This window comes from Miscanthus floridulus, chromosome 8, assembly GCF_019320115.1.
Source record: "Miscanthus floridulus cultivar M001 chromosome 8, ASM1932011v1, whole genome shotgun sequence".
NCBI classification, from domain to species: Eukaryota; Viridiplantae; Streptophyta; class Magnoliopsida; order Poales; family Poaceae; genus Miscanthus; species Miscanthus floridulus.
Window position 1 is genome coordinate 87,110,709 of NC_089587.1, and position 17,817 is coordinate 87,128,525.

Sequence of the window (17,817 nt, forward strand, 5' to 3'; positions counted from 1 at the left end):
TGAAGTCAAGATCAATGAACCAATATGGTCACGTGATGATATGAAGTCGATCATATCATTGTTGATCATGTTGGTGCATGAGTTGCATCAACATTAAAGGAGATGGAATGGAATGCGCAAGGCAAAGGTATAACCTAGGGCATTTCATTTCACCGGTCATAGGTGTGTAGAGAAGTTTATGACCAGGTTTAGGATAGATGGCCGTACTATCAAGAGGAGCAAACTTGTTTGCATATTGGTCATCTAGTGCCACTTGAGTGATCTAACTTTGCATCGTCGCTAGGATTAAGTGGCGTGGCAAGTTGAGTGGCTAACCCTTTGGAAAATGATTGTGAAATGCTAACACACATACACATGGTGGTGTACACTGGTGGTTAGCACATTTGAGCAAGGGTGGAGAAGTTAGAAGTAAAAACGAGTTAGTGTCGCTGGTTATACAGTGACCGGACGCTGGACCTCTGAGGGACCGGCGCGTCCGGTCATGTGTAACAGTGAGATGCTGGCGTCGGTCTACTGACCGGACGCTGGGTCACTCGGCGACCAGACACTGAAGGGCTACGTCTGGTCAAGTGGTCGGTCTACACAGTGCTTAGGGTTAAGCACCGGACGCTGGGCTGTGTCCGGTCAAGCATGACCGGACGCGTCTGGTCGATAAAAATCGGTTTTGGACCCTTACTGGAAATGACCGGACGCTGAGGGTCCAGCGTCCGATCAACTGACCGGAGCATCCATACGGTCAAGGCAGATGACCGTTGAAGTCATACACGTGGCTAACTATGAGCGACCGGATGCTGGGGGCTCAGCGTCCGGTCAACAGACCAGAGCGTCCAGTCATCCTGAATCTTGCCCAGTGAAGGGGTAACGGCTAGTTTAGCCCATGGGGCTATAAATAGAAGTGGTGGCCGGCCTTGGGCTGCTTGCTGAGCACCCTCACGCCTATGTGGCTTGTGTAGGAGTGCTTGGATGCCCTCTAACTCACTTGTGCTTGCAAGAGTGCGAATCAATTGCGAGTGAGTGTGATTCTAGTGCGTTGCATTGTGAGATTGCATCGAGTGGCACTAGGTGATCGAGTTGCAAGCTGGTGGTGCTTGTTACTCTTGGAGGTTGCCACCTCCTAGACGGCTTGGTGGTGGCCTCCGTCGAAGCCCGCAAGAAGCTTGTGCGGGCTCCGGAGAAGAGCTTGTGAGGGGTAGTTGTGCTCGCCCCGCGGGAGCCACGAAGAGCAACTCTAGTAAAGCGTGTCATTGAGCTACTCTCACTAAGGGGTAGGTTCTTGTAGCGCCCAATGTGCGGGCTTAGCGGGTGATGCTAATTAGCCACTGAACCACCAAGTGAGCGGTCGACACAACGGGGACTAGCGTGTTGGCAAACACGTGAACCTCGGGAGAAAAATCATCGTGCCAACCTTTTCTTCCCGTTGGTTTGCTTCCCTTTACACAAGCTTGCAATTACTTTTACGTATATTAAGCTTGTGTAGTTGCTCTTATAATTAGATAGCTTGTGTAGCTTGCTAATTACCTTCTTGCTTGTGTAGCATAGAAGTAGCTCCCTTGCGTGGCTAATTTGGTTTTAGTAACCGTGTTAGTCACATTGCTTAGTTTGTGTAGCTAAGTATTTGCGCTCTCTAATTAGGCATTGGTTGCCTTGTTATTGAGCATTGCTAGTAAGCTTAGTTTGCTTTGTGCTTTTGCTTACTAGCATAGGTAGGAGCTCCCTCATAGCTTAAAGTACTAGTGGCATAGGTTTGTGTGACCTTGCTTCTAGAATTGATTAGGAGAGCTCTAGCTAGCCTGGCACCTTTATTGCATAATTGTTATCTTTGCAAGGTGCTACTAAACATATATAGAGGGGTATAGTCTTGGCTAGACCGATAGTTTTAATTCCACATTTGTATCGGTTAGCCGACGCGATTAAGTTTTAGAAAAGACTATTCACCCCCCCCCCTCTAGTCCGCCATCTCGACCTTTCACCGGTGTCATCTCGAACAGGCGTTGCCGCCGAGCCATCAGCGGCAGCACCCTCCGACAGTGGAAGGCCGCCACAACCACAGCTGCCATAAGGCCGCGGCTGCGCAGCCTCTCCAGCGCCTTCAGGAGCGGCTGCAGCTTGGGCTGATCAGCCAGCGGGATGCCATACCTCCACCTCTCTGGCTGGCTCTCCACAACCCACCAGGTATAAGGGGGAAGCCCGCCGTCATCATTGCGGAGGTAGAACCAGCTGTTGTACCAGCGACGGTTGGACGACACAAGCTGGGCCGGGATGTAGAAGGGCTGCCTGTCTTGGCGCACTTGGAGAGTGCAACCGCCAGCCCTCAACGCCTTCTGCATGCCCGTCGTGCCCACCGGCTTGGTGTTGAGCCCCACCCGAAAGAAGTGGAGCCACAGCTCTCAGTAGGGGGCGATGCCCAGGTACCCCTCACAGACGGCAACGAAGATGGCCGCCTGCGCGATGGAGTTGGGGTTGAAGTTGTGGAGCTCCACCCCATAGTAATACGGGAGCACCCACATGAACCGGTCCGCCGGCAGGCCAAGACCGCGCTCATGAAAGGCCACGAAGCTCACGATGTAGCCATCATGTGGCCTCGGCTCCGGCTCGCCCCCCGGAGCAATCCACTCCAGTCTATTAGGGTTGGTAACTGGGCAGAGGAGACCGTCGTCGATGAGCGACTACAGCGTCACCACAGACACGTCGGACGGACCCTAAGGATCTGCCTGGACAACAACAGCGCCACCGGCCATGGGTGTGGTGGAGAACGTGGCTACGGTGGTAAGGCGTGCTCTCGCTATCCCTCTCTCTCTCCTTTCCTCCCCCTTCTACCTTCTTCTCCCCGGCGCTCTCTTCCTCTGTTCTTAGCAACCGCTTGAGGGCAGAAAGGGTGAACACAGGCAAGGTAAGGAGGGGCAGGGCGCGACTTGTCACGTATTTATGAGGGAGGGAAGAGGGCGAAATGGATGAGCGATGAAACCAGGGAAGTTTCCCTCAGATCTAGCGCAGTTAATCCAGATCCGACCAAACTGCCCACGCGTCCACCTTTTCCTTATTAATCGCTCACACACAGTAATGTCCCATCCGCAGACGTCGCGTCGCATTCGACCACAACAATGGCAGGCACCATTCCGTCTCCCCGAGGAACCGCCTCAAAAGGTGCAAACCGCCGTCGTCAGCCGATGGGAAGGGAATATCCCTCACCCGATTCCTTTCAGACTAAGGAACTGGGCACCGAGCCCGTTACGGTCTAGGGGTTCGAAGGCTGGGCCCCCGAGGGTCTCGACAACTGCCCTAGGACAAACAGAGTCAGGGATAACTATGGGCGAGCCCGTACATGGCCAAGGCCCAAGCAAACAATTGCTTGGGATGCCCTAAGTTGTGTCCAAGACCGGCAGGGAGGTCTCTGAATGGGATCCCACCGTAGGGAGGCACTGAGCCCCCAAAGCCAATTGAATGGCCCTGGGACCCACTAGAGAAGCCCTCTGGTACTTTTGGAGTGCGTCTCTGGACCACTAGCTGACCCCTATCGAATGGGGCACGGGCCTCCACTCGGACTTACCCGATAACAGCTCACCGGAGGTGTCATTGCTCGTGCCCATCAAGGGTAGCCTGGCATACTCCACCCCTCCTTCCGAACGAAAAAGATGTGCGAGGGCCGCACAAAAAAGACAGGGAAACTCTTGATCGCCCTCTTGCTCTGAGCAGAGGCTTGGGTGCTCTTCCTGCAACCAAGCCGAGGCCTAGCAACCCGAACTCACACTTGGGGGCTCGGCAAATGCGATAAAAGGCATCGAGCCTGCTACGGTACAGGGGTTCGAAGGCTGGGCCCTCGAGGGTCTCGATAGCCGCCCCAGGACAAACAGAGTTAGGGATGACTATGGGCGAGCCCATACATGGCCGAGGCCCAAGCCAGCAATTTCTTAGGATGCCCTAAGTCGTGTCCGAGACCGGCAGGGAGGTCTCTGAATGGGATCCCACTGTAGGGAGGCATCGAGCCCCTGGGCCAATCGAACGGCCCTGGGACCCACTAGAGAAGCCCTCTAGTACTTTTGGAGTGTGTCTTGGGACCACTAGCTGACCCCTATCAAATGGGACATGGGCCTCCACTCAGACTTACCCGGTAACAGCTCACCAGAGGTGTCACTGCTCTCCCACCGAGGGTAGCCTGGCATACTCCACCCCTCCTTCCGAACGAAAAGGATACGCGAGGGCCGCACAAAAAAAGATAGGGAAAATCCTGATCACCCTCTTGCTCTGGGCAGAGGCTCGAGGGCTCTTCCTACAACCAAGCCGAGACCCAGCGACCCGAACTCGCACTCGAGGGCTCGGCAAACGCGATAAACACCCCTCCTTCCGAACAAAAAGGATGCACGAGGGCCGCACAAAAAAGACAGGAAAACTCCTGATCGCCCTCTTGCTCTGAGCAAAGGCTCGGGGGTTCTTCCTACAACCAAGCCGAGGCCTAGCGATCAAACTCGCACTCGTGGGCTTGGAAAACGTGATAAAACCCCTCACTCAACATGAGAAAAGCCCTTGGAGGAATAAATCCACTCCTCCAGGGCCTTGGGGGCTACACCCGGCGGGTGCGCTCACGCGCACCCACTGAAGCCTCGAGTATGAAACACCATGCCGCGAGCCAAGTCTCGTCAAAACCTTAGGGAGAGCGCTCACACTCTCCTCGAGGCTCGGGGGCTACTGTCGGGTACCATAAAAAGGGGGTCCCCTAAGCAAGAACCGAAAAAATCGCTTAGACCTTGTAAAAATCAAAGCCAAGAGACAACCACCGGCAAACCCCCACCTTATCCAAGGCTCGGCTGGACCGCTCGGCCCACCTCGAACAATATCCGGGCTCACCCGAAGCAGGCTCGGCCCAAAATGAAACCACAAGGCCTCAGACGAGGTACCGATTCTCCGCCTCGCCTGAGGCCCCGCGCTGCAAGGCCTCGGACGAGGTGCTGATTCTCTGACTCACCCGAGGCCCCGCCCGTAAGGCCTCGGACGAGGTACCGATTCTCCGCCTCGCCCAAGGCCCTGCCCGTAAGGCCTCGGACGAGGTACCGATTCTCCGCCTCGCCCGAGGCCCCGCGCCACAAGGCCTCGGACGAGGTACCGATTCTCTGCCTCGCCTGAGGCCCCACGCCGTAAGGCCTCGGACGAGGTACCGATTCTCCGCCTCGCCTGAGACCCCACGCCGTAAGGCCTCGGACGAGGTGCCGATTCTCCGACTTGTCCGAGGCCCCGTTCGTAAGGCCTTGGACAAGGTACTGATTCTCTGCCTCGCTCGAGGCCCCGCCCGTAAGGCCTCGGACGAGGTACCGATTCTCCGCCTCGCCCAAGGCCCCGCGCCACAAGGCCTCGGATGAGGTACCGATTCTCCGCCTCGCCCGAGGCCCCGCGCCGCAAGGCCTCAGACGAGGTGCCTATTCTCCGACTCGCCCGAGGCCCCGCCCGTAAGGCCTCGGACGAGGTACCAATTCTCCGCCTCGCCCGAGGCCCCACCCATAAGGCCTTGGACGAGGTACCGATTCTCCACCTCGCGCCGAGGCCCCGTGCCACGAGGCCTCGGACGAGGTACCGATTCTCCGACTCGCCCGAGGCCCCGCCCGCAAGGCCTCGGATGAGGTACCGATTCTCCACCTCGCCCGAGGCCCCGCCCGTATGGCCTCGGACGAGGTACCGATTCTCCACCTCGCCCGAGGCCCCGCGCCACGAGGCCTCGAAAGAGGACGTCACATCCAACCAACGCGTCCAACCACTCCCGCAACGTCAGCCGAACGACGGCTCGATACAGCAGAGTGGCTGATGAGATGGGAGTCACATCGATGCCATGCCGTCCGGGATAGGACGGGGTAGGGGTTACCGGCCGCTGTGCTTGGCACTGTGCCCACGACTAACACCCATGCTACACTATGCTGCCTAACCCCTGCTCCAAGGTTAGCGCGGTGTGGAGAGTCAAGTCCGGGTCCCTGTAGCCTCGGAATCGACGTACAAGACCAACTGCTCCCTCCGAGCCTCAGCTATCCGCTTTTAGGCCCCTGTAGCCTCGGGACTCACGCCCACCGAGCCCCCTACAATGGTTCAGCCTCTGCACCGACTGGGCCTCGGCTCTCTACGTTGTCAACATACAGCGATCGGCACGTCGTCCGCAGTACGCACCATACCCTGTGTCAAGCTGTAGGAGCTCCCACGTCGTGTACGGGGCCAAGCTCCTGTATCCTCGGAGTTAGCACACCCGCATCGTCACCTCTACCTAGCCTTGGCTCCCCGCGCTGGTCAAACATACAACGACCAGCACGCCTCCAATAGAAGAAGGCGCGCATGCCCCCACAGGAGCTCCCACGTCGCACAAGGATCAGGCGTGACCGGCGTGTCGCTCCAGTGCACCAAGGACAAGGCCGCTCCACCGACCATGCCGCCACAGTGACGAGCTACAGGGCTCGAACATGTCGCCTCTGCTCACAAAACGCCACATAGCAAATCCATATACTGCCCCCGTGCCTCCCTTCGACTATAAAAGGGAGTGACCGGGCCCGCTTCTAGGCAGGGGGACACACACGTGCAAGCAACGCACAACGCTCTGTAACACACATGCTTCCTCACCACAAGGGATCAACATCTCAAGCAACCCACGCCACTCCACGTAGAGACCTGGGACTAGCACCCTCTCTCGCTCAGCTTGTAAGCCCCTACTACAAGCACCTCGGTGCAAGAATACGAGATCGCTCTCTCAGACTAGACGTAGGGCACCTGTTGCATGAACCAGTATAAACCTTGTGTCTCTTTGCATCACCATCCAGGATTAGGGGCATGCAGTACACTTTCACTAGTCGGTTGAGGATCCGCCAGACCCAAAACACCGATAGTTGTGTTATTGGAGACAGTCTTATTAGGCCTGGTGCCGGCTCGGTTGGTGATCAAACAACACTACTCGCTCCCTCCGACCCAAAATATAATTCATCTAGGATGGAATGGTACAAGACTATAATGTAAGTATTTTTACGTTTACTCGTCTCTATACCTAAAAAATACGCAGAGGTATCGTTGTACCGCCTTGCTCGTCACCCCGCCCTGCTCAGCTGGTCCTAGATTTTTTGACTCGCTCCTCCAAATCAGAATCGGATATCAAATCAAATCAAATCGTTCTAAATCTTAATCGGGAAAAAAGAAAATGTCAAACCAAATCAAATGAAATCGAGAAAAAATACAAGTTAAATACGCTGGGTATCGTCGTACCGCCCTGTCCTACTTAGCTTGCCCTCGAATATTTTGCCTCGCTCCTCCAAATCAAAATCGGATATCAAACCAAATCAAATCAAATCGTTCTAAATCCGAATCGGAAAAAAGAAAATATCAAACCAAATCAGATGAAATCAGAAAAAATATACAAGTCAGCGGCGGTGCTTGGCAGTGCCAAGGAGGATGAGGTCTCTGCCTGATGCGAACAACGGCCTGTTGCTGCAGCTAAACTCGAACTCGACCTCGCGTCACCTACACGAGGGCTCATGGACCGCCAGGCTCGGGTCCAATGCCACTGTGAAAATAATAAGAGCAAGTCAATAACACTCCAATTCGATTGTCAGCCATATACAAGCAAAAGAGGATAGATAAAGCTATGCTTGGTGCTGGTTTCGTCGGTCAGCTCATCACGCATGCCAAGACACTTTCTCTACGCTGAGGTTAACTCTTCCCTTCCTATCCTTGCATATTGAATGAAAAACAATATTTAGACTATAGATATAGACTAATTGTTGTACGTGCTAGACTCTAAACTACGTAAAAACGATTTTTAGCAACGGGTCAAATTTTTTGTAGGGGCGGCTGGTGATGGAGCCGCCCCTACAGTGTCGTGCTCGGGTGCCCAGACACCAGTCGCCCCTACAAATGGAACAGTAGGGGCGGCTGGTGATACGAGCTGCCCCTACAAACGGGTCTGATTTGTAGGGGCGGCTCACTCACCAGCCGCCCCCAGCGTTTCTATTTGTAGGGGCGGCTGGTGATTGAGCTGCCCCTACAAATGGCCCCCGTATAAATAGCTCCGATTTGTAGGGCCGGCTCAATCACCAGCCGCCCCTACAAATGGCCCCCGTATAAATAGCTCCGATTTGTAGGGCGGCTCAATCACCAGCCGCCCCTACAAATGACCCACATATAAAACAGATGCAGCACCTTCTTCCACCTCGGGTCACTCACTCCAACCCATGAAAGAAAGATGGGGAGGCCTTGGGCACCTCCTAAAAATTGCTTTATTAGGGGGGAAGGTTTTGGTCTCAAATCCTTTGGTGGAGATGTTGTAGAAGGTAAGAAAATGCTATTCCACACTTTTTTTTGTAGTTTTAATGGTTGGTTAGTGAGTAATTAATGTTTTGTTTTTCTCTCTCTTCTATGGTGCTTGAGCTACTTATGAAGCAAATTAGACCCAAGTATCAAATGTACTAGGATAAATTAGGGAGGGGAATAAGATCATACCCTTATTTAGTCCATGTTTCTTGATTTTAGTGAATAATTAGTTAGTTTTATGCATGTTTCATGTGCATGTAGATCTAGATCTAGGGTTTGTTTTTTTTAATTAATTTCATTTTTGTAAATTTGGACTAAGGTTTGTATGAAAGATATTGGGTAAAGTATAATTGTTGCTAATTGTTGTCTTTAAAATTGTTTATTGTAATCAATAAATATGTATTTTAATTAATTATGGATAAATAGGCCATTAATTAATTTTCCTCTACCATGGTGTGTTTGTATGATTCATGTAATTATATTAGATTTATATTCATATATATCTGAAGTATATACAATTATTCTCAAGTAATTATTAATTTGATTCATTTTATATATATCTTAAAAAATAGTCCTTTAATGTTTGTTTTGTTGTTGTTGTAAAAGATGGAGTACAAGAACTCTTGGATGTATGGTTCGTTAAGGTTCAAAGCAGGTTTTCGTGAAGAGGTGGATAAATTTATTGAAGCCGCAAAGAAGCATGCAACGACATTGAAAGAGAATAAGGATACAATTATTTGTCCCTGTAAAGATAGCAAGAACCGTATGGCATAGACAGATGTGACTATCATCAGATCACATTTGATTATATGAGGATTTGTTGAGGACTACACAATGTGGATTCATGGTGAAACGGTTATTGTTAACGACGAGGATGAGGAGGAATACGACAATGAAACCATAGAATCCCTGTCCCAATATTCAGCAGAGCTTGATGCACGAATGGATTTCGAGTTTGGCAATGAACAAGGTGGTGATGCTGGTGGTTGGGATGGTAACGACGAAGGTGGTGCCAATAATGATGGTGGAGCACGTGTCGGGGATGAAGATGATTTGGAGGACATGATTCGAGCCCTTGGACCAGAGATTTTACTAAATAGCCCGAAAGGTCTAGAAAATTTAGAAATGGTGACAAAAGCATCAAAGGAGACTGTATGGTGTTGAAAAGGGCTGTCCGACACATTAGACATTGCTACGTTTTGTGCTTGAGCTGCTCATCCTGAAGGTTAAGTACGGCTGGTCAGACTGTAGTTTTAATGATCTATTGCATCTCCTGTCATGGGTGCTGCCACAACCAAACTTAGTTCCCGCCAACACATACCAAGTGAAGAAGGTCATAAGTCTATTGACAATGGGGGTTGAAAAAATCCATGCATGCCCCAACCACTGTATACTTTTTTGTGGCAAAATATTCAAGTCACTCGATAAATGTCCCCGGTGTGGGGCCAGCCGGTACAAGAATAATGACCTTTACGGTAGGGACGAAGCCACCACGGGAAAAAGAGGAATAAGAAGGGTACAAAAAATGTGGTACAAGAATCTCAGCCCCTAGAGGACACTCCATTAGGCAACGATGCAAAGCAGAGAAGAATTCCTGTCTTGGTAATGTGGTACCTACTAGTGATCGACCACTTGAGACGTATCTTCCTAAACCCTAAAGAAGCCGCACTCATGACATGGTGGGATGATGAGCGCAAGGTGGATGATGATAAGATTGCACACCCGGCTGATTGTAGTCAGTGGCAAAGGTTTGATGAGAAGCACAAAAAATTCAGCGATGACCCAAGGAATGTACGGTTTAGCTTGAGCACCGATGGAATGAATCCCTTCAATGAGAGGATGAGCGACCACAGCACATGGCCAGTAATCTCGCCTGCCCCAGGACTGGATTCGATCGGCTGAACACGGCCTTGCCGACCACCGCCACCCTACTCCCAGCTGCCCAGGTATGCCTGCCCCCTCTCTTCCCTTCCTTCTGGGAAAATGTTGCTTTGCTATTTGCGTGGATCTGTACTGGGTTGCTAGCACTGTTTCGGTTTCACTCGATCTGTAGACCGAGCTTGAGGCAGCACTGAGAGACCATCGACTCATCGAGTTCGATCGTTGGCTGCGTATGCTGCACCTGAGCCTGGTTTCCATCTTAGCAGCACTGAAGGATATAATAGTTTTTATTCTGGCTTTAGCCTGGCTTCCATCTTAGCAGCAGAATTATTTCCGTTCAAATTCAGATGGCATACATTCAAGAACTAAGTGTGTCAAATCTCGTAAGATTGTCAAACATGATTTGTGGAATTACTAAAACTTTAGCTCTCAGTTTAGATACAATGTTTGTGGAACTTGTGGTTGGATCTTAGGATACCTGATAAATGTATTATCAGGTATTGAATTAGGATATGGGTAGTGTTGGCCTAGATGCGGCCTAGTTCTTACCGATTTGCTATTACACCACTTTGGAAACCCAACACAAATGTGTACTGTATCATTCCTTTACTATACTTTTAGCTTTGTGTGGTGTGTGTAGTTAAGTGGCAACTGACAGATCAGCATACATACAAGAGTAATGGACATCTGGGTGTCACTAAGTTTTTTTTGCTTTTCCAACATGTCGGCTTCTATAAGTAGTGGAATTGAATGACAATCATATTCCCATCTTAGTTACTCCATTTATAGTCATGTTCTCCATTGCTATATGAGTGTACCTTTTTTTTGCTTTAGCTGTCTGGGTTAGTTTTGTTTAGTTCCAGCAGTTCTTTCTATCTCCGGTGCTATATATTAGGAAAGTCAATTACAAATGAATTTTGAAGCGTGACTTTATAAAAACAAAAGAGCTATGTGTGCAGTTTGCTTTACTATGCCATTTTGGCATTATAAATTAGCCTATGTGACCAAATTCATTTCAATTTAGAGTCATACAGATTGAAATTAGCCTATGTAAATATTTTGTTAATATAAACTTAGGTTAAAACATATAAGTTCCATTTTACGTGTTAACTGCTCTCTAACCCTGTTATTTTCGTTACTTACTCCACTTCATTTTTCCCAAATACCTATGTTTTCCCAGGATGACACTGTTTTTATCTTGTAATTCTTAATGAACTGGTGCTTATAGCTGATTGTTTTGGATACTACTACTACTACTATACTGAACTACTACTACTACTCTACTCTACTGAACTACTACTACTCTACTTGCTACTGCTAGCTACTCCTACTCCTACTAGCTGGCTGCTACTCTACTCTCTTCCCTAGCTGCTGGCTGCTACTCTTAACTACTGGCTGCTACACTTCTCTACTCCCCCTCTACTCTACTCCTCTACTATTACTCTATCTACTATTACTCCTCCTCTACTCAGCAGCTGTTGCTTTTTTTACACCTTTTCCTCTCTATGTTTGCTAAGCAGCTGTTGCTTTTTTTTTGCCAAATCTCCCCTCTCCTCTCCACTCCTTTGTTTTGCCGATGATGAAATTATACAAGTCCATACATTACTAAGCAGCTGTTACTTTTTTTTGCTAAATAAAAGTCTGTAACATCGAGCTGGCGAAGAGGAACAAACACCACCATCATCTAGGCCCCGGTGGCTACTATGCCAAGGAAGAGCAGTTTAGGAAGATGGACGAAGAGGCCGCAGCTGCTGGGAATATCGATGTGATGAATTTGAAGGTACGCTCAAGGAACTAAATATATGCGAGGAGTACAGAATCATCCGGCAGTAATCTTAAGTTTGATAAGCCGGAGACCCAAGAGGCAGTATCAAGGATACTAAAATATGCTGAAGACAAGGAGAAGGGCTCATTCAATCCTTCCAGAGAGAGGGACGAGCTTAGCTTTGGCTTGGGAAACAAGGAGCACACAGGCCGCACCAGAGGGCTAGGGAAAAGGACAACCTAGAAGCAAGGATTCGAAGAGGACAGGCACATGTACAAGAAACATGGCCGAGACCGGAAGACTAGTCTTGAGCTCCAAGTGAAGGCTCTAGTTGCGAAGGCGCTGGAGGAGCAAGGACTGTCTATGGAGCCATGGATATTAGTGACGCCATCGAGAGAACTGACATTAGTTAGCAGCCCTCTGAAAGTTCCTAGCAGCTAAGGTTCCACTGCAGCCACAACCCCAGTCGATCGCATACGGGAACCAACTAGTTGCACCTTGGTGTTTCTCAGTGGCCGGCAGAACACTGTGATGGAGGTGGCAACGGGTGTGGCACATCCTCCCGGTGGCTTACACCACAATAATAAGATACCGCCAGACTACACTAGGGTCGAGGTGCATACAGTGAAGCCTGAGTTCATGTAGTGGAGGATAGACTATGCAACTCCTAAGGGGCTGGTGTTACTCGGAGACGTTATGGGGCAGTTCATCCTCTGGCACAAATGGGACATTATATTGACTGCTTCTTCGCCGCCTCCCCCTCTCCCAAATTTGGAGCGAGTTGTTGAGGTCGGGAAGATATTTTCACCGTCTTGTGACCCCCACATTCCTGAGATACCACATTCTTCCCTGCCTCCTAGCGAGCATGTGCCTGATGAGATGCCACAACCTTCTCTAGCTCGTACCGAGCAAGTGCATCATGAGATACCACAGTCTTCTCAACAAGCACAGCTGATACATGAACAACGAGTGCCTCCTGAAGAAGCTACAGCACAAGAAGATGAGGACGTGCCTGAATGGAAACTTCGAAAGAAGCATCCAATCACCATAAGGCCAGTTTATGTTCCGATCAAAGACGTCTCATCGGTGTCCAAGTGGTATTCCCATGACCAGTTCAAGCCTGAGAACCAAGTTAAAAAAGTCCCATCACGGGGTTCTGAGGAGGCCGTCACTAGCAAACTCCACCAAATTGCAAAGCAGTATCCAAATGTTGATGCCATCAAATGGTCAAAGGATTGCTCGAAAACATATGAAAGGGGCAAGCCCTTCCTACCAAATCAGGACATCCAGCGCCTACCACTTGGAATGAGAAGGTTCCATGATTGGTACTTGCGTGTTGTCCCAACGAGCATAGATATCATACAAGCATGCTTCCCCACCGGCACATTTGGAAGCCCAGCCGGGAAAATTGTCTTTGACTTCAATGACATGCAAACATGCTTTCACCTGGAAGAAATGGAGATGAATCTAATTCGCACATGGTGCCTGTAAGTCCTTGTCCTCCCGATGTGATATGAATGTAATCTTTGAATTTTGTTGTAACTAACCCATGCCGTGATTTATAGAATGCAAGTGCACATTGTCAAACAAATGCCAAGTGTGAAAGCCGGGTATGTAGACCCTCAAGCTATAGCCCAAACAAATTTTAATTACCCTAAACGGTGGACACTGGATGTCAAAGAGCTAGCTGCTGCAAAGACTCTTCGAGAGAAAGAGCACATCCGTACGGCGAAACTAAGGAAAGAGTCCCTTAAGGCTATGGCATATATTGCCCTGGCTTTTAAAAATCTCCAACAACACTCTACTATATGGCTACCATACAACTTCGAGTAAGTTCAACTCTATACTTAAAGCTTTGTTCGATATATTTTATTCGATGCAAAAGAGCTTATCTAGTTCTATGATTAAATCCATGCAGCAACCACTGGATTTGTATAGCCGTCGATGTCGGGAGGAGCATGGCATGGGTCTTTGATTCATTAGATAAGGACACGGTGACATATAAAGACTTCATATCGATTCTCAAGACATATACATATCGATAATCCTCATTAGCTTATATATTTGTATACATACTTGTAACGTCCACTTTTGGATACTAACAAGTTGTATTTGCTAAAATAATTCGAACAGGGCATTTAGGTTCTATGTCACTAATCTTCATGGAAGGCATGATCCAACAAGGAAGGAAAAACTGGCTATAAAAACACTATGTGCGGTAAGTGTAACTTACTTCTTCAGTACTCTGTTACATGGCTATCAAAAGCATTACTTAACATTTTCATATGTAAAACACACAGTGCCCCAAGCAGAAGCCTGGGAGTGTACATTGTGGATATTATATATGTTCTATAATGAGTAACACAGGTGCCTACAGGAGACACCCCTTAAGGGTAAGTTTTAACCTCTTCACCCGTAGTATAAAAACTTCGTACATGGTATGAAATACTAAACCGAAACTTGTTCTCTTGTAGTGGAGAGAAGAGAAAGGAACGAAAAGAGACCCATACAAGGATGACCAACTCTTAGAGCTCGTCGGCGACCTTTGCAACTTCATATTGGACCAGATTGTACACGTCAGAGGCGCCTACCATGACCGAGAGTTTGAGTTAGGTACAAATCCTCAGTACCAACACCTTCGTGAGACTGAAAGGCTAGCTCTAGGATGTTGATAACAATATATATGGAATTTGTATATTTAATGATGGATTGTATATATTCTTGTGAATTGGACTTGTAATTGTAGTTTATAGAATACTCTTGTGCTTGTAGTCGCGGTCGCGGGGCGTTCGGCAACGCGAACGTGGTTCGAAATGTTGGTCGCGGGGCGTTCGGCAATGCGAACGCTGGTCGCGGGGCGTTCAGCAACGTGAACGCGGTTCGGAATGTTGGTCGTGAGGCGTTCGGCAACGCGAACGTAGTTCGGAACGTTGGTCGCGGGGCGTTGGGCAACGCGATTTTGAATTGTAAATTTGAATTTTTTTTGCAGAAAAACGTAACAAATACCTGTTTGTAGGGGCGGCTGGTACTATAGCCGCCCCTACAAATTAATTTGTAGGGGCGACTGGTAATACAAGCCGCCCCTACAAATCGATTTGTAGAGGCGGCTGGTAATACGAGCCGCCCCTACAAATCGATTTGTAGGGGCGACTGGAAACACCAGCCGCCCCTACAAATCGATTTATAGGGGTGACCTGAGAATCGCCCCTACAAATACATGATTTGTAGAGACCCTTGCGTAGGGGCGGCTGGGCAAACCGCCCCTACAAATGGTTACGAGCCGCCCCTAAAAATCGATTCTGTAGTAGTGGACTTAGCTTGGCTTATAGACAAATTTTATTGGGCTTGCTCTAAAACCCGCTCTCGCACATGACCCGATCTGGTCCAAACTCGAGACCTGTGGGGCAAAAGAAAATACACCCTTGTAGGACTGAGAGAACCCATGCAGTACTTAGTAGACAATTGTGCCTTGTCGTTATCATTATGAAGCGGAACTATTTCTGTGTGGTTGGACGAAGGTGGAGACAACTTTATATTTTCTATATAATTAGATTTATAGATTTCTTAATATGTTTATCTAAGCCATAACTCACATGTGTCAATATAGTTGTACGTAAAAATCCGTGATCCCCGTGTAACACACGGGCATATATCTAGTGAATACATAAAATCTTTATATTGATAGGTAATATAGGACTGGTATGATGAAATATATTAAGAAACACAATACCATAACATATATAGTTTTCATTTATAAGATGATATTCCTTTACAAATATTGATAACCAACTGCTCAAATTGCAAACCATGTCGATCTCCGGATGGAGTTATATTCTTGACCGAAAGTGTTATTTGTTACCTCCTCTAGCCACAAGTAAACATATACTACTCCATAAACGGAAAGGCATCTGCACTTGTCTATACCAACCTAGGCGAACTACATCCTAAAATATATAGCGTATAGAAATGTTAAAAAATTGTAACCAAATATAAGAGATTTTGGTGCATAATAAATAGTATTAAAATAGTACACTGTTGTTATTTGCCATTTATTAAGCAGTACCTATTTAACCACACGGATGATGGTCTATATACGTATAGAAAAAATGAATAAGGTATACGTCTTTTGTATTTTCTTTTACCCAAATGCTTCTTTATGAGCGATCACTCACGTCGTGCTGCATGCACACATTCTCAGGGAGTCCGATGTTCTCCGACTTTGGGGTTTGTGCCGTCCCATGCGCGGGTGAGTGGGAGGACGGTGGAAATAACTCACCTGTTGTCATTGCCGCTGGAGAAGAAGGCCGAGACATTAGGGTTTGGGTTTTCAGGGATTTCCATGTTCTCCGGGCTTAGGAGGAAGTTTCTCGGGAGGATGACCAGATGGTGGTGGTGGTCGAGACGGCAGCAAAGGACGGGGCGGCGGAGGCGCCGCTTGCCGGGCAGTTGGAGAGGGCCGTTGGGCAGTGCCGGCGGCTGGGGCGACGACTGGAGAAGAAGAAGAAGATGCTGAGATTATCAGATTAGTGTGGCGGCGCGGCGCCGGAGCCTGGGGAGGGGGTGTAGGCGGTGGCGCTCGCGGCAAATCCGAACCATAGGATTGAGGTTAGCGTGGTGGCAATGGCGGGGGCGCTCGCACCAGATCTGAAGCATAGGTCTGATGTTTAGCGTGGTGGTGGTGGAGTGTGGTGGCGTGCCGCCGGAGCCAGGCGGGGTGAGGAGGCCAGGAGGGGAGGGGAGTGCGAGAGAAAGAAGATGACAGTATGCTGGAGGAAGGAGGTGAGTGGGCAGCGTTATCTGCGCCTGCACACGCGGACGGTAATAAAGTCCTTTCTTTGAATCTATCTTAGAAGATGTAGTATGAGTAAACACTATTTTAGGACGGAGCAAGCAGTCTATCAAATGAATTAGAAGAATATACAAGTCAGCTACGAATGCTTCGGAGGTATTTGGTTCCTAAAATTTATATCACATCGAATGTTTAGATACTAATAAGGAGCATTAAATATAGATTAATTACAAAACCAATTACATAGATGGAGGCTAATTTATGAGACGAATTTTTAAGCCTAATTAATCCGTCATTAGCACATGTTTACTGTAGCACCCGTTGTCAAATCATGGGCTAATTAGGCTTAAAAGATTTGTCTCGTAAATTAGTCGCAAGTTGTACAATTAGTTTTGTAATTAGTCTATATTTAATACTCTATACATGTGTAACATTCGATGTGACAGAAATTTTAAGAAGCTCCTGTAGAAAACAAACAGGCTGCGCGGAGCAACATGCCTAGAGCAACAGGTTGAGTTATTTTGGAAGTCGGAAACGATGCAAAATGGAGGAGGAAATCTTTGCATTTGCCTTGAGAAGCAGACAGAAAATCTTTGCTTGGAGTCACATGGACGGCTGCAACTCCATACTTACCCAAACCAACCAACTAAGGCTGCGTTTAGTTGCCGCCTGAATCGGCGCCGCCTGAAATTCATCGGCACTGTAGCGCACTATAGCTTTTCGTTTGTATTTGGTAATAATTGTCCAATCATTGACTAATTAGGCTCAAAACGTTCGTCTCGCAAAGTACAACCAAACTATACAATTAGTTTTTGATTTCGTCAACATTTAGTACTCCATGCATGTACCGTAAATTTGATGTGACGAGAAATCTTCTTTTTACATAGTACCAAAGTTTATATTTTGAGTAACTAAACAATGGCTAAACCAAGAAGGTAACGCTCGCCATTTGGAAACCACGGGACGGAGGCTCCTACGACTACGAACTCCGCGGCCACGAAAACGATTCCCATGTCGTCGTCGTGGCCGATACCGGCACGCCACCTGACACCGGCCGCAGCGTCCCGGGCCCCACGGCACAGTGACTCCATGCCCGTACACGCCCCCACGTCTCGGA